A 23,673-nucleotide genomic window follows, 5' to 3' on the forward strand; every position below is an offset into this window, starting at 1 on the left:
TTTTAAAGAAAATGAAAGGAAATCATGCTTTACCACACCATTATCACCAGTTCTGTGCTACCTCCAAATAGGAATTTAGGAGCGTTAAGATTTATAGCGTCAGAAAAGAAAAAGAAAAAAAAAAACCTCTACCCCCCTAAAAACTAAGCAGTTGCTGCTACATTCATTTTAGAACTTTACCAAATGGAGATTGTGCTGGCTAAACAATACAGAGATTGAAAGAGTTAAAAGCAATAAGCAACCAGTATTACTGTCCACTTTGATTTCCAGCCTAAGAAGCCCATACACTTAACAAGTGGTCATTTGTACACTCAGACTGATACTGGAAACACAGATGTTTTCGCAGAAAGAGATGCCCATTTAATTTTATGGAAAATTTATCAGACTCCAACGATGGTTCATCGCTGGTTTTAAAGGTAAAAATGAAAAATATTAATTCCCCCAGTTAGGCATTTAATACACCAAGAGCTATTGTGCCTGGTACAGTTTTGCAATTTAATGATACCCCTAACTAAAGTCATCAAAAAAAGATGACTAGTTTTCATTTTTTAAACAAAATGAAAGGAAATCATGCTTTACCACAGCATTCTCACCAGTTCTGTGCTACCTCCAAATAGGAATTTAGGAGCGTAAGATTTATAGCGTCGGAAATTAACAATTTTCCTCCTCTTTACTTTGAATGGTGATAAAAAGCACAAAAACTAGTTTTCTGTGCCCGAATGAACACGGAAGTCTGTACAAAGTCTATATGACCACTCAATCAGTATTTTTCTATTTGTGATCATTTCTTCAAGAGAAAACTTGCCTCAACGGGAATTTTAATATGCAGCTTCACCCCAAGTTGGGGGACAAGATAAAACGACTTGGTGTGTTCTAGAGCTGTTGCTCTCAACTTACAAAGATAACATAATTCTTAACCTGAGTAATCTTCACAGCCCATCATCTACTGTGGATACATGCCAATATTAACTTGATTTGATGTCTATGTCGTCACTGAGGTTTGAGAAAATTTTTCTAATAGTGATAAAGCATTGAAAAAGTTATCTACCTCAGCTTAAGACATTATTGGTTCTTACCTTTCTTCGTTTGGACTGGAAGTCAGTAATATCCGGTTTATCTATGTCCGGAGGCTAAGGGAAAAAACAAAGCATAACTATTAGAGGGCAATTTTTTTTTCCTGAGAGAGAGGGTTCCCTGCAACAAAAATGTGGGGGTTCATGGTCAACTTACACAACACAGCGGCAAAAGAGATGTCATTCTTTTAGCATCCTGTTGAAAAAATAGCGCAATAAATTAAACCGGCCACAGCGTAAGGAAGAATAGTTTTATCTTTATCCTTTGATGGCACATTTACTAAGTTTTATAAACACATGAAGCAAAAACAGATTAAAAGAAGTGCTATTTACCAACAAAGCGGTTGACAGCTTCTCCACTGCCTCCAAGATGCACCACGCTGAGGTACTCAAGGTAGCGTGGGACCACACAGTTTCTTGTCTAGCTTTCGCTCTCTTTTGTGCCTGAAAAATTAGCATTTTAAGTGTTACAATGGTCAATTCTCAGCTAAGGAGGCATGTATTTTATGTCCCAAGGCTACACTGATGATACAATCAATATATTCTGATGACAGAGAAACATGCAGTCACTGGGAGTTCAAGCCATAAAGAAGAGAATACATTCGGAGTTTAATGAAGTTTACCTTGGGCCTCAGTGCATCTTGCACGTGCTTGTTGCACGAGCAATAAAAGAACTCCGTACTTGTAAAAGGTCAAGACGGATGATGCCAGGACTGCTAAGGCCTCCGAAGCAGTAATCAGGGAAACAGAACTCAAGAAAAGGCTTGTGGTACAGAAAGCATTTTCAGTAACAACACAGACCTCAGAGTTTCACGATGGTCTAAGTGTACCATCTTAAAATCAGTGTATACAATCATAACCAGGAACTAGTTTTACTTCTCTCTTGCTTCCTCCCTTCCCCCAAGATTAAAGTTGGCTGCAAATCTTTGTCTTAAAAGATAAAGATCTGATTTAAACTGTAACAGATCTAAACATTACACTGAAAAAGTAAACTGTTTATTTGCACCACCCAACTTCAAATATCAGTCAAAAACTTCCTTTGGTGTGACTTTTTTTCTTCCCAGGTTAAACCCCTCATATAACCACACTGTGCTTATCACACGATGTGAAGACAGGAAGCAGACCACGCAGCATGTAAAAACACAAGTGAGACTCACAGAACCACAGAATGGTTAAGGTTGGAAGTGACCTCTAGAGATCGCCTGGTCTACCCCCCCGCTCAAGCAGGGCCACCCCGAGCAGGTTGCCCAGGACCATGTCAAGTCAGCTCTTGAAGACCTCCAAAGAGGGAGACTCCACAGCCTCTCCGGGCAACCCGTGCCAGGGCTCCATCAGCCGCACAGTGCAAAAGCATTTCCTGATGCTCAGACAGAGCCTCACGTTTCAGTTTGTGCCTGTTGCCTCTTGACCTGGCACTGGGCACCGCTGAAAACACAATGGCTCTCTATGCTCTTTGCACCATCCATTCAGGTATTTATATACACCAATAAGATCCCCCCTGAACCTCATCTCCTCCATACTAAACAGGCCCAGCAGTCCCTGCCTCTCCTCAGAGGAGAGGTGCTCCCAGTCCCTTGATCTTCTTGGTGGCCCTTCGCTGGACTCTCTAGTACCTTGCTGTCATTCACAGCAAGCAGCAAGAAGCAAGCTACTCTCTCCTTTAAAAGCCTAGTATTTTGGTTCCTCTTTTTACCATAATGCAGTAATATTGTAAAAAACAAAAATAGCCGACCAAAGAGGGTTCCCAGCTTTGCACCACAAGGTTTCAAGGTTTCCCGTAAGTGAGGTACTTGTACTGCCCTTTTTCCGTTGCACAAATGGACTGTCAGAACAGAGCCAGCAAACCCGCGTTTTCATTTTCTTCAAATTCCTTTTGATTTATCGATAAAAGTCACTTTCATTTAAATACATTCCTACCAAACCTGATTTGACTTTCCTTTTCGATTCAGCTCTAGCTAATCAGAGTTGTCAGCAGTTTTTATTTGCTATTTCCAAGAACTCTTGGGGGCAAATAACTCTCTCCAAGAACTATATGAATCATTCAAAACAGAAAGCATGTTACTGCTTATCTTGGGACTGCATTTAGTCCTGCATGCCTCTGTGTACCAGAAGAACAAAGGATCAGCAAAGTTGATTTTAGATATTTTCAAAGACTGCAGGTTTATACAACATATCCATAGCATGAATGTAGGCATGCTTGGAAAAGAAGATCCACAGATAAATATTAGCCAGGTTTGACTACTGTAGCTTTTGCTACCATAAACACAAGTTTTCAAAGTTATGCTGTCATTGGTTTTTTTGCATCAAGTTATTTTAACGTAATGTAGTCAGAGGCAGACAATGGCACTTGAATGGAATTTTTTGAAAGACCTAACAACAGAGGAAACCCCAACTACCAACAACTAGCCCAAACTGTCATTCTTGTTCTTTCTGACAAGTATTACCTGTGGTAAAAACTGTCATTAAAGAATTTAAACAGAAATCAATCTCGTCTATTTTTGTAGACCAAGAGGGCAGAAGAGCAACTGTTACCACATATTCAGCTCCCTGCTCAAAGCTCCTTTGGCAGTGCTGCTTTTTTTATTTCCATCACTATTTCCCACTACACTACTTTTCTCATACCTGATAAGGTTTCGTCTTTGGCTGCCTTGATCTTACAGCTGCACCACCGGCATAGGCCGTCTTTCCGGGGTAAAATGGAGAAAACCCAAGCTGGTTTTGCTTAAAAACAGACGTGCTTCCACGTACCTACGGAAACACAGTATGAGAAGTGGATAGAAAAACAGGTACACATTCAAACTGATTAAAAGAAATACTGTGCAGTACTTACAGGACACAGTCCTCCAAAAACAAATAAACTGAATGCAGGTTTCTTAGAGCTAGCTGCAGAATGCTGCGAGAGGGAATGAGTTCTTTCATCTTGTGTGGGCCAGAGCAGTGACGATGAAGTATTTTTTAAAACTGCAACATCTGCCAAAATGACGTATGCTAGATGTAAATGCCTCTCGTACGTACAGAACTTTAACAATAAAGATCACACTAATTCAAGTTCTTCATTACAGAAAAATAAGCATGACTTCAGCTTCTTTAAATAGATCAACTTCACGTACAGACTGAAAACCAAGTATCACCTACAAACTTGAAAACTGTTCACAGAGCTGCAAGTAGTTTTCAGCAATCTTACCAAGTTAATACTGTGCTTCCAATGCAGATATTTTTTTCCTTCAGGCTAAGATAAAAGAGGACCGCATAAACATCAGTGCATTTGTACGGACAAAGCTTTTTTCTGTGTTGGTAAAAGGCTGGAGGCCAGCACAGATCATAATCGCATAGGTTTTAAACCTGGAAGATTCCCCAAAGGCTGCTCTAAGAGTTAACGATCTTCTGCCCATGTATGTTTTACGAAGACACACCAGAAAGTTCTAGTGCACTCAGGTTATATTGCTAAAGCCCAGCAACTCTACTCTCAGCTGTACAAAAGTTCTCTGCAAAACCTGCTGAGCACATGTCAGTCCCTGTCTATATGGGGGACTAGAAAAAGCTGCAAACCTGCTGTTCGCCCTTTCAGCGAGAAGACCTACGTACCAACCTACATCGACACGATGCTTATTTTTTATTTTAAAATGGTGTGCTTTCCTCAATGAATTTGGCAAAAGACATGAAAGTATTGACAGCTGAAGCCTTCTACCAAGAAAGGTCAAAAAACAGCCTATAGCTTATGACAGAGTAGTTTCTTTATCTTCTCTTGCTGAAACACAGGAAAACATCTCGTGTTCCTATTTGTCACCTGCACTTATTCACATTTAACCAGCTGTCTGTTAGATATTCTGAGTCACTCTTCCTTCTAGACAATCAGCCTAGTTGTCAAGCTACGGCAAGTCAGCCTGATTTCCTACCGTCCCAGTTCAAAATTTACATATAACCTAGCTGAACGTGTATATTTCAGCATTGACTCTTTCTAACATCAGGGTATCATAAACGTATTCCAAAGCACGCTTCTATTAAAAAGGTGATAGGATTATATACTTCTAAAACACTAAAAATTCAATTTAATTCTCGCATCCAAAGTTGACATTCACCTATTTTATTTACTAAGGTGATGTGGAATATTAAAGAACGCAAGGTACTTCACATTAAAAAAAAAGTCAATTAAACAGAGAACACAAAAATCACCTTCATCAGATGCTCTAGAGGAGGAATCACTGGTTGTTGAGATGTTATCATCGTCTTGTTGAGAGGTAGAATCTTCTATTTCTTTTATCAAGGACAGCCTAGGACTGCCAATGCCAAATACAGAAGATGTCGAGGGCTGACAAGGTGGGACAGGAGAATCCAGCGTGGTATAATTCAGACGGCTCCGATGAAGAGAGGGCCTTGTTAACACAACTGGGAAGTTCAGTGCTGATCTACTTGTGGATGGTTCTAGACAAGAACAGGGAGATAATTAGCTTTGCTATAGACAAGCTCACAGAAGCCAAAACCTGTTTCCTATCGACAGCCATGCTATTGCCAAGTTCTAAGCGCAAAAAGAGAGAAGCCAAATTTAACTTCTTCCTCACCCAGATACGGTTGCATCTAACTGTCTGGCTACAACAACAACACTGCTTGCGATACACAGTATTAATGTTGCATCCAGAAGTAGTTAACTATGAGGTTTTACAACACCACATTCTGACCCCGTGCTCAAATGCTCTAACGCTGACTTGGCCGTTCACTAAATCAAACATATATACTCCTTCTCCCATGTACAGCTTGCAATAAGCTTTACAAAATTTGAGATTACACGGTAAATTACAGATAACACTGCAGCTTCCATAATATTGGAACAAAGGTTACATTAATCTGAATACACAACATGAAAATGAACGTTTGCAGTACTTTTTTCCCAAGTTCTTCCATATCAGCTCACGTTAGAGGCAAAACATCATCTCCTACCCATTAACTATTGGGATTTTGACCCAAGGGACAAGGATGTTGACCCAAGTAACCAGATGAGCATTTTTCCCTCTTGAAGCAAAGGGTCTGCAAACAATGCCAGTGGCCTGGAATAGGTGGCCTTGAAGTCTATCTTGCTAAATGAATGGAACTATTCATGGGTATTTTGCCTGATGAAAGCCTACTGTCTCTCCCAGGAATCTGGGCAATTCAAATGACTTTGAGCCACTATCCTCTTGATACTTGAACTGAAGCTTAAACTAGTTAGTTCAATCTTCATAACCACTGCAGTACCACTAATTAGCTCTCCAAACCATGAGCAGATTTTTAGGACAGCACCATTTGAGATACAGAAAGTTCTTCAGGCGGAAGGCCACCCAATATAGGCTCCAGCACACTGATACCTCAGAACTGAAGAAACACATTGGTTTCAAAATGTAGTAATAATTAAAAAAAAAAATCTTATTCTTAAGCATAGTAAGCAACACCCACGGACAGCAACATAAGCTGCAAAAGGTTCCAGGGTGTCCACCTGCTCCTGATCTCCTGGAGTTAGCAAGCTTGCAGTGCAGCTGTTCTTACTGAAAGCTCCTTTCACGCAGTTACATAGGAAAGCCAACATGTGTTCCTCAGTCACGAAGACCTTCTCTATTCTTTTCTCCAAACTCATTCCCAAGCTACAGCTACACAGAAAGCCATCAATCTCCTTGTTTACAATTAGATGAGATTGGAGGCAAAGATATTTCCTCCTTATTTTTTGATTCTGCCAACAACAGAAGCAACTGACTTTCCACATTATCTATGGTTACCTACGCACGCTCAGACAAAACTTCTTTACTTATTAAAAGCTGACTTCCCCAAAACAGCTAATTTAAGAGAAACTCAAATAAGAATAGATGCAAATTTATACAACAGGACTACAGGAACAGTGAGAGGCACTGGATATAAGACAAATTAATCTTTCATGAGGTAAAGGAGTTGCAAACCTCGTTGCCAACGGTCCAAATACCTTTTCAAAGACACCCCCTCCCCCCGCGTAGACCTTAAAGTTATTGAATATTTTAAGGATAATAATCTCATAAACCACATCCGTGCACAAGTTCCCCAGTTCACCATCAAGTTAACGAGGAACTTTACTAAATTGATCAAAGCCCAAAACAAAAAAAAACCAAAACAAAACAAACAAAGTCGGGACACGAGACGGAATTTTCCTCTGCCATTCTAGCATCTAGTCTTTTGTTTCGAAGACTGCAAAACAAATTAATTTTTTTAATTGCCTTAGGCAATTAGACAGATTTTCATTCCATATCTTTTAAAAGATGGAAAATGCAACCCAGCACACTTGCAAATGACTTATTTTCAGCATTTAGCACCTGGCTAATAGAGTACCTAAAGTTAACTGATGCCTTCCAAGAGCATAAGATGTATGCTTCGTAACTGTGTATACAGTTTAAAGCTAAGACGGTTTCACAAACAGTTGTTTCGACTTTTTTGATTGTTTGTTTTTTTTTTTCATTCTGTCAAAACCCTCATTCCAATTTCCTTTTGAAATTCAGATTCAAAACTAGAAATCTGTGAATAAATACAGATGGCCAGAATTCCAAATGATTTTTCACATACCTCGTCTACTAATTCCTGCTGGTTCAGGCGTGAATCTCTCATCAATTATGGTATCTTCATCTGAATAATCGTGGTGATAGTTTACCGGAGTCTCCTCCTGGTTTGCAGATTCATTTCTGTCTACACACTCCTCCTCACGCTTATTGAAATACTTCTGCAGCCAGGCCGGTACAATATTTTTCACCGTTTCTGTCATTCTGCTAATTATTCCCTGCTTGAAAGAAAAAACACTTGTTTAATTACAGAAACACAGTCAACAGCATATGCTGCGATACCACCTTCCACGGACCTTGAAGACAGATATTATACAGCAAATATTCAGAAGACGACGACGAGGTTGATCCCTGGCATAGGATCGCTACACTTCTGGTAAACCTAAAATTCACCTAAGATTGATTTACAACTACCTATCACTTTCTGCACTTCCAAGTGACCTTGGCAAGGTTCAAAGTTTTGAAACCTCTGCCAAAATTCACCAGCAGGTCGTCAATCTGCAAGGCTATCAGGAAACTCTACGCCTGAACAGCTCCTGACCTACAGACTTGTTCCAGGACTCTTCCTCTTCGCACCCTCCCGTGAAAACCAACTAAACCAGAAGTTCAGCAATTATCTACTGCGACAGTCAGGACCATACTACCCATTAAAATCAGTGAATCTAAATATTTTCAATTTTAGTAATGCTGAATTGCAGTGACTATACGCACAAAAAACAGTTCTGCTCTCAACAGTCAGGCTAACCCAGAAGATGTCCTGCAAGAAACACAGCTATAGCTATAGCACCAGCACCTCCTCTTGCAAGAGCCTTCTAAAGCTGTTGCTGTATTTTGTAGAAGACTGACTCTGCGGCATACATGGGGTACGATCGGAGAATTCCCACCTGACCGAAAGCCCCAGGAACTACGGTTAAATAAAAGATAAATTAATATAAATGAATATAATTAATAATAAAAATTAATAATAAAAATTAATATCCAGAAAGCTGACAATCATGAGCTAGGCATCCTGCTAATCATCCCTCCTGCAGGCAGGGGGAAAAAAAAAAGGTAAATTAGATCCAGGACTAGTTCCCAGGAACTTTGAAGCTGCTAACTATACTGCCTACAGTGCCCAGGCACCTTCAGAGCTTAATGGTAAGAGACAGAGGGTTTGGTGGGCTGTAATTAGGATCACAAGCACACAAAACACATCTATTTAAGTATTTCTAAGAATCGACTTATCGACTAAAGTTGTAGGGGGAAGGATGAGAAAAACAGCGGGGTAGGGATCAGAACCAGAGGTATAACCTCACAAAATCGCATCGGTCGCTTTCGTGCCTCCCCAACTGCATCACTGAGAGACAATTAACATTAAGCCACAGAACCTTCTGCAGAGTGGACATGATATTGAAGATAAACTGAAATTAATTGACAAATGCTCTAAGCAAGCTATCTGCTCAAAGCTCGTCCTTTTACGTTATGAACATTTGCACGATTCGTCTGGTTACAAAGCTAACTGCTATAATAAATGCACACATGTAACACCTATCAGTTTGTCTATTTATCAAATCATTAAAATTCTTCCCCGATAAGTTACTGTTAATTTGATCTGCGCTGGATGTGCAGCAGCCATTCTCTGTGCAGAATCCCCCAGATATCCCCACGCACGTGTTTGCTCTGGCACACTCTTTAAATAAACCTACTGGAAAACACGCAGAGATAACAGACAATGGAAAAGTTAGAAAACCATCTCCACTGATTATTTTTAATCCACGTGTAAGGTTTATCAGTTAGCTACACAGTGTCGGCACACGCAAGCTATGGCACTTTCAACATTAATGCACTGTTCAAGCCAGAGGTTTCAACGGTTGCTCTGTAAGCGTGGGGAATGTTTGCATTGCCCTTCCAGGCCAGCTTTAGATGGACAAGATTGATTGTCAATATGTGGTATAAGGGACTTGGCATTTCTGCAAGTGATAAAAACCTAATTGAGCAGCTATCCATGCGTAGCGCTCCCTTGGTTTTGCATATGATAATCAATCCCCTCAGCTACGTTGCTCATTTAATAGCGGAGAGGTTTTGGCTGAACAAACGTGCAGAGGGCATCTCCAGAGCATCTCTCTGGGCGTCCTGACATTTCTTAGCAAAGAGCTGCTGGGAGGGATCTCGGCGCGTCCCCCCTCCAGCACGGGGATTTTCACACCCCGAATTGACGGACCGCTTTCACCGTCAACCTGCTGTACCCTACAGCACAAACGAGAAGCAAAGCCTGGCAGGTAACGTTCAGAGAATTGATGATGGGCTGAGGAGGGGTGCAGGGAGCGGGGAAAGCCCTGGGGGTGGCACTGGGGGTCCTGAGGGCAGCGGGCTGGGGGTGAAGGGGAGGGGGAGGAGGGGGGTAATGGGCTGGGTAGAGGGGTAAGGGGGTAAGTAAGGGGCTGAGGGGGTAACTGAGGGGGTTAGGAAGGGGCTGAGGGGGTAACTGAGGGGGTTAGGAAGGGGCTGAGGGGGTAACTAAGGGGGTAACTAAGCCGTTGAGGGGGTAACTAAGGGGGTAACTAAGCGGTCGAGGGGGTAACTAAGGGGGTAAGGAGGTGGGTAGGGGGTAACTAAGGGGATAAAGGGGCGGGTAAGGTAAGGGGGTAAGTAAGGGGGTAACTGGTGGGCTGAGGGGGAAGGGCCCGCTGTGGGGGGGCCGCTCCTCACCCGCTTGCTCCTGGCACAGGGGGGCTTCGCGGCGCCCAAACGGTGGCGCCGCCTCTTCACCTTGCCGCCGGCCGCTCCTCCTCCTCCTCCTCCTCCTCCTCCTCCTCCTCCTGCTCCTCCTCCTCCTGATCGGGCTCCTGGGCTGCCGCCCGGCGCCCCGCCGCCACCGGCCCTGCCACCGCCGGCCATGCCGCTGCCGGTCGCGCCGCTACCGGTCGCGCCGCCCGAGGCCATACCGCCCCCCCCCCGCGTTCGGTGCCGTCACGGGGCCCCCCCGCCCCCCGCCGCCACGCGCCGCGGGGCCTGCCCTGCCCCTCGTGGGAATAAAAATGTTGTTTTTGCAGAGTTACGTTGTTTAAAGGTAAGGAATGGGGTATCGAGGTGTGCTTGCAGCGATAAGAACGCTTAGCAGGCGACCTTGTAAAATGCAGACAACCAGACTCCGTAGAACAATTCGGGGAAAATCACGGTGTTGAGTCAAGTCAGGTAAGTGAAGAACCATTACCGCTTCAACCAGTAAAAAAGTCGAAAGAAATTCGAAATTTAACAGGCCGGCAACTGAAGGCCATGCATTGTCTGGGAAGCATCAGACAGATTGTGAGCCTGGATCACCCCCTCAGTGGGGAAACAGGGGAGGGTCCCGTCATCAAAAAGTATATAAACTGGGTTTTGGAACCAGCAGGGGCGCTCCTGCTCGTGGGACGCCCGCCACTGCGATCGCGAATAAATTCCTGCTTCGCTGAGCTCCTCGCCTGAGCCCAAGTTATTGGCTACGGAGTGTTTCTCACAATTTGGGGGCTCGTCCGGGAGCCAGTCGCCTACTGGGGAGCCCCACCGCCGCAGCAGCAGGAAGGCATGCCCCGCTGATTTCAGCGGTCCTGTGCATCGACGGCGGCGGTTCTGCGGAGAGCTGACAGAGGGCCCGAGACTGATGAAAGAGGCAGGATCCGTGAAGGAGTGGGGAAGGGAAGAAGGCAGGCACTCCGGCTTTGAGAATTGATCCGGTAACTCTGTGCACAGACCAAGGTAAGAAATAGGAAGTATTGCCTTGGGGGTCGGGTGAGACTCTGTGTGCCGTGTGATTGAGACGTACTTTTGTACGGAGCGAGTGTGGAGTCCTGATCCGCGGTTCCGCAGCTCCGCGAGGGGCGCGGCCGGAGACGGACGAAGCGTGAGATAAGGGAGAGAAAGGAAGAGTCTCGGGAAATGTGGTGTATGGTAAGCCCTTGCACGGGGAAGTGCTTGGCAATACACCAGGGAAATTTGGTGTGCGGTAGTCCTCGCACGGACGGGACGCCCGCCACTGCGATCGCGAATAAATTCCTGCTTCGCCGAGCTCCTCGCCTGAGCCCAAGTTATTGGCTACGGAGTGTTTCTCACACCCTCCCCCTCCCTCCCTCGCGCGCCCCCTCCCCTCACGGGAACGCGCGCCCCCCCCTCCCGCTGCCGCTCCCGTTCCTCGCCCCGCCCCGGTCCCGTCCCGGTCCCGCCGCCCTCCCGCTCCCGCCCTCAGGACCCGGCCGCCATAATGAACCCCGGCCCGGCCACCGTAAGCACGGGGCTAGGAGTCACCTCCAGAGCCTCCCCGCGCCGTGGCGCCGACCGCTGGTGTGCCGCAGCACCGCGCCGGGCGTGGGACGGCGCCCCGAGCCCACAGTGCTCGTCAGAAAAGCCCCGCACCGACAACCGATACCCCCGCACCGACAACCAACAGCCCCCACGCCGACAACCAACGCACAAGCAGTGTTTTAGGCCGGATTCGTGGCCCCGTTGGTCCGGGAAGCAGTCGTCACGCTAAATTCTACCCCACGGCAGGGGAACGATGGGCATCGTGACAGATCGCCGCCCCAGAAAATAAACACATAAATAAAGAATAAAAACGATAACGGGACATGAATCGTGCCCTTAATAACAGACATTGGGCAGTGAAATCACCGACTTCTGCAACAATACGTGCTCAGGGAACTGACTAAAACCCCTCCTGCATCGGCCATGTAATAGCTAGGCAAACATCACATAATACTTCCCTCCCTCATGTACACCAAACCTATTAAGGCAACCATAGTAGCGTGATAACGTGATTTTTCTCCTCCAGATCAGCGTCAAAGGCAGCTACGCTAGGTTTGCTCATAAGTTCAAACGCTGCTTTATTTATTTATTTAAATGCCATTTTTCTTATTTAGAAGGATTTCCATAGGGTGACAGGCCTTTAATGACACTCACGACTCAGAAACATTTGCCGATGCAGTCAAACGGTGTCTATTAACGCGAGGCACTGAAGTTAATTGGTATTAAAAATGAGCCAAAACGAAAGGCAAGTATCTGCGTGTCCAGCAGAATGACAGCGATCATCACCATTTGATCAACCTTCCCTGTGAGGTCTATCTGCAAGTTACTTTGAGGTAGCGCTAGAAAGAAGCGGTTGGTTCAGAGCATCCCTGCAAAAAGAAACATCCACGGCTTAAGTACCGTTTACTCTTTTGGTATCCTTTTAAGTACTTTTTACCCGTTTCGGACTCCTGCCTCTTCCCGGCTCACTGATGACAGCATTAGTAGCCCCTCAAGCTACTGTCCTACAGCCTTTCCCATCAGTGAAGAGATAGGAAAAACCCCACTACTTCTTGGAAAAGAAAACCAGCAGGTTTTTGAATAAAAGCACTCTCTGTTGCAGCTAGGTACAACGAAAAGAGTTTATGAAATCATTACGGGACATTCTTGTAGAAAACTTCCTCAAGCTTGGAAGAAAAAAAAACATTTCAGCTAAGTAAAACAGAAAATAACTGGAAGAAGTGAAGTATGGCGGTGTTGGAAAAGTTGCTTCAAAGACTTGTTTAATTAAAAAGAAGGAAAAAAGCAAGTCCCTACTGCAATCCCATCTTTGTCAAACTGATGGCGGGCACCAGTACGATGTGTTCAGCTAACACAGGCTGGAAGTTGTAACTGCAGCTGTGAAGTTTACCCAGTAAAAAGACTCCGCAAAGCATTCTAGCAGTTCCGATGCAATCACTGCTTCCTGAATTTGTGACTCACGGTTAACACGGCAGTACAGGAAGAAGTCTGGCATTCACTGCGCTCTTACGGTAAAGAATCTGCCCTGCGCACACCATCCCAAGCCAGGTATGCGCTCCTAACAGGAAAGGACGATAGGCTGATAAGTCTCAGCAGAGGGAAAAAGACATCAGAGAACTACTTTATAACAGCAGCACGCGGGCTGCAACCAACGTTCTCTTCCTCTCATCATTTTCATTTCTGTGGACTCCAAGAGAATACACTCCCAACATTTTTCAGCTCTGGAGAACAAACAGCCCAACCAATCTCATTCACTGAACTACAAAACTGGTATTTTCGCTATCTAGTCCAGAAAAGGAGGCGCACGTCTCTAACGTACAGTGTAGAGACCTTGTTAATAGGCAAAGTCTGCATAAAATAGGTGGCCACAGCCTGATTTTCTGACGTTCAGGGCCTTGGGTCACACACCACCACAGCATCAGACTTAATGAAGTCACCAATCTATGTGGGCCCCTCATTACACAGGTCACATGTTATGGACCAACCTCTCAAAGGCCAAAAAACAGCACTGATACTGCCGGGCCAACACACATCTGTAGCATCCCATTTCTGGGTGACAACACAATGAATGTTTCCACAAAGTACTCGATGCAACCTAACTACTGTGTTTGGTGATGCAAAGCAAGCCGTGTCAAAGCAGCGTAGCACCCAGGCACATTCCTGGAAGATGTTTTGCTGCTCACGTTGAAGAAAATAGATAAAAAAATCCTGTGCAGTTTGCACTTCTGAGCTCAAGTACCACAGCTATGCACTACAATTGAAGTGGCATCAAAGCTTGTAAGGTTTTGAAGCTTCAGCACTGCCATCCAAAGTCAAGGAGGCTGCATCTATTATCTTGAATTTGCCCCAGCTCAGTCCCCTGAAACAATTCCATAGACACGTACAAGCAACCCTTTTCCCACCCAGATTCTTTGCTTCATCTATTGCACCTCTACCTTGTGTCATATTCTTATTAATCTGCCCCTCAAAAGACTCCCTGGCTCACACAAAGAAGCAACCCAACAAATCCCTGTTCCCAGCCACGTTGCTTTCATGCTTTGGGAAGAGTTAACTGCAACAGCTCTAACTGTGATGCCACCTCACCCCCTCCACCTATGTGAGGTTCTTTGCCTTCTGCCTCCTCCTACGTGTACACCTGCACTAGAACCAGGAAGAATGTGCTTCCTACAATACTCCAAGAGCCTCTTCTGTTTCAGGATGTCATCATTTCAATTCAGGACTGAAAGTATTCCTAGCAAAAACCCAACAGCTAATAGCTAACAGAAGCAGTTGCTGGTGATCAGCTACAAGTAACCTGGAAGTACTGAGGAGTCACAAAAGAGAATTTGCATTACATTTAAGAACAGCATGCAGCTTAGGACCACTGCTTTCACTGACTACACTAAGCCATAAAAAAGAATTGGATTCTTACCTGCCATCACAGCAATTATGGTTTATGTTGCCCCCAAAACACACACGGCAGTACCAGAACTGTGTCAACTAGCTTTAACAGCTTCCCCAGCTATTAAGTACAGTAATTTCTGCTTCCTTTTTTTTCTTGGAGGAATATTCTTTTGTTTCCAGCCTCACTTACTTACTATACACACTGTTAATTAGCAACTATTTCTCCATACTCATAGGGTTATGGAGTCCCTATGACTGGAAAAGACTCTGTACCCTTCAAGATAAGAACAGCATAAAGGCAGCAACTCGCAAGACTGCTCTAGCTTAAAGCAAAGCTTTCCTCATGGCTCTCATCTCCTTTGACTTGAGTACTGTCATCCTTCTACCAGAGCTTTAAAAACTTCATTACCACGAATGAAGGAAGACCAGAGCAATCAGAGAGGGTAGCAGAGGGTATAACTTAAGGAGCTGTTACTAGGATTTTTTTGTTGTTCCTGGTGGACTATTTTTCTCCTTGCCAGCAAGGAGGGAAAACCAGCAAGTTGTTTTCTCCAAGATTTTTTTTTTTTAGGTTTAAGAACACGGATTATGTTGTAGCAATTTCTTCGCTGTAAAGCGTCAGCTGAGAAGTCTAACAGTAAGAAGGGCAAGGGAAAACTGAATGCTGATGCAGAGAGTGCCAGCAGACATCATCCTCATTCCACGGGATGTTTGTAGCTATGGCAGTTGAAGTCTACACTTCCATATGCTTAACATACCCTATTTATAAGCCAATTTTAGCTGACCTAGCATGTATCAGTAGTACAGTTAGAGCCAGCAGCCTGCAGGAAAAAGTGGGCACAGGTGTTTCCATAGCAAGGCCTGTGAGTGTCTCCCATACATACTTCCAGTCTAAGCAAGCACATGAAAGGCTTGGCTTGTCGCTTACCTAAGGAACCAGGAAAACAAGGGAAAGCTAGATTTCGCTTGTGTCCTAATGCCCATATAAAAATAAAGACAGATGAAATACCCTTACTACCTTGTTAAATTCCATAAGCCGGAAGAGAACGTGCTGCACACAGGTACAAGTAAAATCCCTTGCTGGCAGGTTTGCAGATACAAATTTTTTATTTACACAGGCAAGTCTTATCTTTAAGATAAGACCCCATTTACCTCTTTACATTTCTCGAATATTTACATGACTTCATGATGCTCCAAGAAGGGAGTGATGAACAAAAAGATTACAGAAACTGTCAAAAGCATAGCAAAAAAAACCCAACCTATCATTGTGCTTTAAAACTTATGAGCTAGAATAATGTAGAAGAAATGTAGTTTTAGCACTTTGGTCCTAACGGTCATGCTCTAGAAGACGCTTAAATAGCAGAGGGGATTTCAGAAGTGACCGTATCCAGAGGTTGCCAGTGACAATTCATGAGTGAATCGTAGAGTTCTTCGCTTGTCTCCGTGAATTGTCTGTTCATTTCATCAACATCCAAGTAGAGCTGTGGATCTGAAAATAAAAGCCTGGTAAGTCCAAGTATCAAATCTGAGGCATGCGCACAAAAAAACTTCATGTGAAATGGCTAACAAAATGTATTTTAAGCTAAGTGTAATAAGCTATTAGATCTACTAATTTTAGTGAGGTATTTAGTCCTCTAAAATTTTGAGCCTCACAACTCCAACTTTTGGGAATTTTTATATTAGAAGGCTGGGACTAGAATTGTCTTTCAAGATAAAGACAAAGACAAGGTTTAAGATAGTAAAGATAACGTTTACGGGTAATCAGCCATGAAACCCTCCCAAGAGTCATTTAATTCACTTCTACGGCAATACACGTTACATAGGATAGTTTCTAAACACTAACACAAAATGCCTCCACGTGAGGAACTTTGCAAACCTTCCAGGACACAAATATGTTTTGTACCGTATTTGTAAGTGCAAGCTGAATCCTCCTTTTGGAATCTGCAACATAAGCTTTTACCTCAGGGTGGAGAACAAAGCTTTTGCATATTACTGAGTTTCTAATATAAAATCTGTTTAGCGGAACCAATACAAAGAACAAAATTCTGTCTTAGACCATTTTCAAATGGGAATGAAGGCACAGGTACAAGAAACCTGCTGCGAAGCATTGACAGTGTCCCGTTTTACTTGATGCGGTCAGTGTATGCTGTATCAGCTTTAAAACCCCAGCTGATTGCAGATCAACCCCACAGAGGTTTGACCTCAGCTGAATTTTCAAGATGTTCTTCATCCAGTAGAGGTTGGCTTGTATTGTTAAAAGGCACAAGGATGGCTAAACTCAAGTGACAATGATAGAACCCTTATTACCGTCAGTAATTAGGTCATCACCGATTGCAGTCATAACTGAAGATTCCTGAAAGACAGAAAAGGCTAAGTTTAATCATAACTCATTTCAGAAAGCATCACAGATTCAAAGTGCTGCAGTCTCAATCCATTCCTTCTTCCTACAACTACAAGGATAGATGGCATTTTATCTACTTATTTTTAGAAGAAAGCCAATATTACAGTACAGGTTGGAAGGGACCTCCGGAGGTCACAACTAATAAATTGACCACGATAAGACCACTTGCAACAACTGTTTAATTTGCTTTAAGCAAAGCAAATCAGAAGAACAGGAACAGAAGAAGCGTACGCAATTATGCTGTCAAAACCATTCTTTGGTATGCGTGAACAAATAATGGTGTATAAATCACTAATTCTATGGATTTACTATTTAAGCACTTAAATACAAACACCTCTGAATGGAATCTGCTCTTTTAACTTCACACTAAGCAGAAAGCATGTTTTCAACTTCGGATTCTTTTTGCTGATTCACACAAATCTGTACAACGTATTATCTGTGAAATATTTTCTTTACAGCAAGCGTGCACTATCTTTACCTCAAAAACAGCTGGAGCCATTAAAGAATCTCCTAAAGAGCAGTCTCCAACAGCTTGCATGCTGTCATAGGGAGCATAGGAGCTGTAGTTGTAGTCAGCGTAAGCATCGTAACTCTTCTGCGAGTGGTAGTTCTGGTAATCTTGGCAATAAGCATTATAGTTGTATGACTGGTACCGCTGCAATTCTGCTTTCAGTCTGAAACATGAGAAGTTGCATACAGTCAGAGAACAAGAGACTGTAAACCCAGTTCTGAACTTAAACAATTTGTCAGCTTACATACTTCAAAGCTTAAAAGGAAGCTTTCCTAAACAGTCACCTAAGTGACAGCTTAAGTCACAGCTCAAAACCTCATTTCTATAGAAGCAAGCATCCTCACCTTTGCCAATACCAGAAGGAATTGTTCTCATGGATTAACTCCAGAGCCTTGACATGGTTACCTGTACACATCAAGTATTTTTAGCGTTGGCATAAGCAAGCTGCTGCTATGTCTCTGTGCTTTGCTAAAGATTGATTTAAGACCAGAGACATTTATCAAGCACAGCTGCTTTAAAGATGCAGTCTTAACCCTTCTATCTTTTGTTTGGTTAATTACTAGATCTTATTTCCAGAAAGAAGTGAATGGAGTCAGATTATCCATTTCAAAGAAGCATCTGACGCTGCCTGTTAGTTTGCCATGTCTACCTCCACCTGCTCAGTTTTTTTGTTTGTTTAAAGTCCATTAAACATTCAACAGCTGCCAACTATACCGCTCAGGTGAAGTCAGTCTTGCTTAACAACACAATCGCGATTCTCCAGCGTGACGCCTTATTATTAGTGGGAGAATTACAAAATACGCTGGTTCTTAAGAAGAAAGGGCCAGCTGATTAGCTTTCACTACTTTCCCTTTCAAGATTTTCTCAGGGGCAGCTTCAGACTAATGACAAGAACCAAGACAAGTGCTATCTGTACTAAAACTGAGGTACACTGCATAAAGAACATTCAGATAACCCAGCTGCATATTCAAAAAAATCCGCTGTTTAGACTTGTCTTCACTGATTCTGTACAGGCAGACCTCCTGTGTCTGCAGTGCCCAGTTTCTCTGACTTGAATTGGGGATGCAGAGAAGTGAGTTCTATGCTTTTGGGGAAGAATACAAGCTGAAGGCATTCTGAAATAGCTTCCAAACTAAGCAAACATGAGGGACAAACTAATCCAATGGCTGGGTATTTCAATGCTAAGAGAGCACGGTACTCAGCCATTCAGAAACGTATTACTGATGTGTATTTTAATACCTACATTTGTTTCAATACTGCAAAGCTACACAAGTTCTAATAAAGAGGTAATCCATTGTCTTGTTACTGTAGTAAACAAACAGAAGATACATCATCTTAGGTCTTCTGCTTCCAACTGCACTCTTCCTACATACAGTTGTGTAGGGAAGGAAAATCTGAAAATACTGTTGACGTTCTTCTGGATAGCCGAAGCAAGAAAACATGTTTGTGGCTTATTCTTGTTTTCAAAATAAAACAATATTAATTTAATCAAAAAATTTTGGCAAAGAAGTTTGGACAGTGCTCTCTTGGAGAAGAGCATTTCCATTCTAAAGCAGAAGGAGGCAACATTTGCAGAATTATGCTAGGTAAACAGAAACAGAAGTGTCATTTTTTACTATTTAACAGAACACACAAGCTAACCTCATGAACATACTGAAATTGTTTATATGAAGTCCTGTTTTGTCAGTATCCTGGATCAAAGTTCATCAAATTTGGTATCAGTTCTTTAACCGTTCAGAGACCTGAATTGCCTTAAATAAGTGATAGAACTGAGCCGGTAGAGTAAGAAACCCTCTCAGGAAGTGCTAAGCTTTAAACTCCCCATTGCCCTAAGCTCATGAAAAGCAAAGAATAGCATTCTAAACCTGTTCTAGTAATAACGCCTTTGGCTTTCTCCCTGCGTTCCCATTTTTCCCCCCCACTTCTTTCCTGTCAACCCACTGTAAAACTAGTTATGTGCTTCTCTCAAACTAGAGGGAAAGCTCTAAGAACAAGAACTCCCTAGCATATAAAACCACTTCTTGTCCCTTCTACCTTATGCAGGCCCAAACCTGAAAATATTTACCAATGCATTCAGCTTTCCTACTGCTGAGAAACAAGGCTGGTTACAATGGCAGCTAAGCCCAAGTTGCGCTGTCTGGCTAGACTTAACAGTTGGATTCCCCCAGCCATCCTGAAGCAGGTTGATGAATCCAGGGAGTCAAAACATAGGACTTCTGCATTTCTGGTTTTGTAGACTGCATCCTGTGTGCAGCCACTACAGCAAGGGCCACAGACTTTCCAAAGGCAGAGCTACAAGAATCTGATTATTTAGAATAACTGTATCAATGCACAACTCCTTGGTTACCTTTTAGAAATTCCTATGCTCAGCCGGATTCCTTTTCCCCCCAGACCTGGTGCGTTCTGGCAGTCTTGCAGTGCCCTCATCTGATCACCTTGCTCACCAAATCTGACATAGGCATACCCTCTACTATTTTCAAAAGGGAGAAAACCAATTCTGGTATGCATAACAGTTACAAAGCTAACGAATTCAATTTCTGTCTTCTACGAAAAACAGAAGATAGCAGCTACTATAGCTTCTATTGCTTAAGCAACTTCTCTGGCATGTGCACGTGCACAGAGAAGGCTTTCACCAAATTAAAAAACTTGGGCCAGAAGCAAAAAGCTTTACAGCAACTTTGTAGCAGCAACTGCTTAGTTTTTTGTGGGGGTAGAGGTTTTTTTTTTTCTTGTTTGTTGATAAATGATAGAAAACCGAAAAGTACGTCCCTTTTACGGGGTTGGTAAACACAAGTTTTGATGAAAACTCTCCCCCCCACACACACAATTTTTGTCATTTTGTTTAAAGTAATTACTTTCTTTGTTAGAGGATTTGACAAATTTGATTTAGTGTTCTATCAGTTTGTCCTCAATGCTGAGTGAAGCAGTGATGCTTACTTTAGCCCCAAAATTTAACTGAACTGTACCCACAATGCTGAATTAGGGAACAACGTTAAGTAGGTGAGGTGTATTCAGGGCTATAAAATTAAAAATAAATAAATAAAATAAAAACCACAAAAAAACACATGAAGTGGTTGTTGGTACTTTGTGTATTCTGTACATATTCAGCTAAGTCTTGAACTAAACTTAACTTGCAGGGGATGAGAGAGAAGACTTTGCCTGCAGAACAGCGAGCAGAACCATCTGAAAGGTATGACATCTATTAATTTAAAACTTACTTGAAGGAAGAAAGAAATCTCCTTTTTCAGTACGGTCTGCATGCCTGTCTTTTTGGAAAGGTGGTGACAGTTCTCAGTAAAAGGAATGTGAAATCCAATGAAAATTTTGTATTTTGAGGGAGCTGCAAAGTCTGGATTGTGTTTGAAGATCAATAGAACTTTGAGAAAATTGTTGTTTTTATGAAAGGAAGGAAGATGAGCAAGAATAAAAGTACTGATACACCACTTTTTATCCCAAGTTTATCTTCTGAGTAGGATACGAAGATGGGAAACGAGGCACGTTATAATGCTGTATCCACAGAAAGGATCTTTGCTATTGGAGGCCTAATTTTTTCCTTCTACAGGAAATATGGCTCATTTTGTAGTTTAACTAAATCTGTAGTGTTACAAATTTTGCTTTGACAGATATTTCATGGTTTATAACTCAGTTTACTTATAACAAAATAATTTGTCCCTCCTAATGTTCCCTAGGGGAAAAGCTATTAGTTTTAGCTATTTAATTGCTTGCAGTTTGAAAGCTCTGTCCTAATGGGATGATTCTTTCTGAAGTATTCTTTAGAAGGTGAAGTAGGGGAAGTGAGTTACAGTTCAGGAGGATGTTTATTGATGTGTTTTTTTCTTTATTTTTTAAGCAAAAACATGGAGGAAGATTTATGATTTATTATTCTTCTTTTTAATACTCCTTTCATGATGAAGTTAATTGTCTGCTTTGAGTTCACATGAAGACCATGTGTTCTTTAGAATCATTTGAGGCCAAATGCTAACTCATCTCTAAAATAAAAAAAATCCAGCAGAATTAATTGAATTTCTTCTTGAGGAGACTGCTTTGTGTTATACTGCTTTCTTGGTTTAGGTCAAATGAGTTATCCTCCAGATAATATTGATGGCTTTTCCTTCTGGGCAAATGGTGTTTTGGGTAATAATGCTTGAGTTAAGGGACTTTGCACTCGGTTTTTAGGGAGTCGCTCTTTTCAAAGAACAGTAGCAGGGAATTTTGTTGACTCTGTGCTCATCTGCCAAGCAATTCTTAGGTGACCATGGGCATTCTTTGGCTTGCAGAAAGAACTCAACACTTTGTTTTGGCATCTAAAAGTTGGACTTCACAACAACCACCTTTTTAGGGGTGGAAGCGACTGGCTTTAAGGTTCTGGTACAGGTGCAATCAGGTGCTGGGTTTTAATTATGTTTTTTTCAAACTGTTCTAAATTGTCTCTGTTAGAACTCCTTTCTACTTCTCCATTTAGGAAGGAGATACAGAAAACTCACACTGCTTTTGATTTCGTTCACAAAGTTTATTGCAGTGCCCTACCTTTTGTTTGTAGAGTAGGTAGTGGTGGTAGTGTTTTTTGTGATGCTGGTCTCTGTTGGGTGCCATGTTCTGGAGCAGGAGCACCACACTGATCTGCTGGCAAGAGTCCCTTTGGACAGTTGAGTTGGAATACTCAGTAAATCTCTGGCCCACCAATGCTATATATCTATGCGTGTGTGTGTGGGTATATATATATTTTATATCCTGAGTCCAATTGTAGATTAGACTTGCTTGAAGGCTGACAACTGTCTTTGCCCCCTTGAAGCTCACAGGTGTTAACAGAAAGAGGAATATGGGCTGTTATGGGCAAGCGATAGTTGTCTGAATGAAGATCTGTTTTGATGTAAGACTTTTTTCAGAATTCTAATGGATTGACAGTTTGGATTAGAGAAAAATCTGAGCATATGCCTTAGGGATCTTTCTTCCTCTATGCAGTTACAGTGCTAAGCAGGCTATATAGCAAACTATAACATTTCTCGTTAGCAATTGAATGAATGAGTCCTAAGAAGAGAAGTTTTGGTGAAGGTTTGTATAGTTTTTCTACAGGAATGATACTTGAAACGAGTGCCAAGTATAAAAAGAAAAAAAAAGCTTAATTTTTGGTTTCATATTTAAGTCACACAGAAAGATACAGGCCAAGAGTGTGAAAAAGAGTAGTAGAAGAGAGCATTCTGCATGTCTGCTAACGATGACTCAGTTTTTGATACTCACCAAACTCATTGTGAGAGAGTTTTTTTCTCATTTTAATAGGAAAAATCTATTCCATAAAACTATGACCATGAATATTCAGATTATTTTTTCTTTTATTGGATGTTATATAAGCTGCCTGTAAGTTAATTTAAGTATTTACGTTAACATTAAGTATTTAATTAATATTAAGTTAATATTAAGTATTTAAGTTAATTTAAGTTTCAAATCATTAAATGGGACTTCCGGATGATGCAATATAAAGAAATCGTAAACACTGTTGTTTATTCCTGTAACGCAAATAAAATAATGGTCCAAATATCAAAAGTTCCATAAACTTTTCAAATCAAAACTGTGAAACAGATGTAAGCTACAGGATGCACTGAATATCAGTAGTACCAACTTACATCCCTGCCTAGTCATTTCTAAGTAGATCATGATAGTACTGTACAAATTTTGGTCAGATTTCCTATGCCATTTAAAACATAACTCATCCAATCTTAGTAATCGAATAAAGTAAGTGGCAGGGATGAAAATTGAAGTTGTTAAGAGGCTGTTTTCTGATTTTTATATTTGCATCCTGATACATGGTATAGACTGTATTTACCAGAACACAATCTTCAGTGCTGCTAGTCTGACTTTCTTTGGTGCTTTTTGTGTTTAGTTTGGTTGTTGAACCTACCTGCTTCTTTAAACATTACCTTTTTCCACGTTCACTGCTGTAATGACTTTAGAAACTTTGGCAGCTATCCTGCCTAATTTTGCAAGAGGAACACTTTCTCACTT

The 23,673-nt window shown here is 42.2% G+C and overlaps 1 protein-coding gene and 1 long non-coding RNA gene across 2 annotated transcripts in view; one reads left to right on the top strand and one right to left on the bottom strand.

Moving 5' to 3' along the window:
- Positions 1-991: 991 nt before the first annotated feature.
- Positions 992-1,589, bottom strand: LOC310881570. Its single transcript, XR_014572454.1, has 3 exons — positions 1,407-1,589; positions 1,231-1,269; positions 992-1,130 (listed from the first exon to the last, which is right to left on the bottom strand). It is a non-coding gene; the product is annotated as an uncharacterized lncRNA (long non-coding RNA).
- Positions 1,590-11,275: 9,686 nt separating this feature from the next.
- LOC310881661 (uncharacterized protein) overlaps positions 11,276-23,673 on the top strand; it is a gene marked incomplete at its 3' end in the record, with an annotated part of 48,479 nt that continues 36,081 nt past the window's right edge. Inside the window, exon 1 of the mRNA XM_083799171.1 lies at positions 11,276-11,335. The remainder of the gene's footprint in view (positions 11,336-23,673) is intronic.

The sequence above is a fragment of the Anser anser genome (assembly GCF_964211835.1).
Source record: "Anser anser genome assembly, chromosome: 14".
NCBI classification, from domain to species: domain Eukaryota; kingdom Metazoa; phylum Chordata; class Aves; order Anseriformes; family Anatidae; genus Anser; species Anser anser.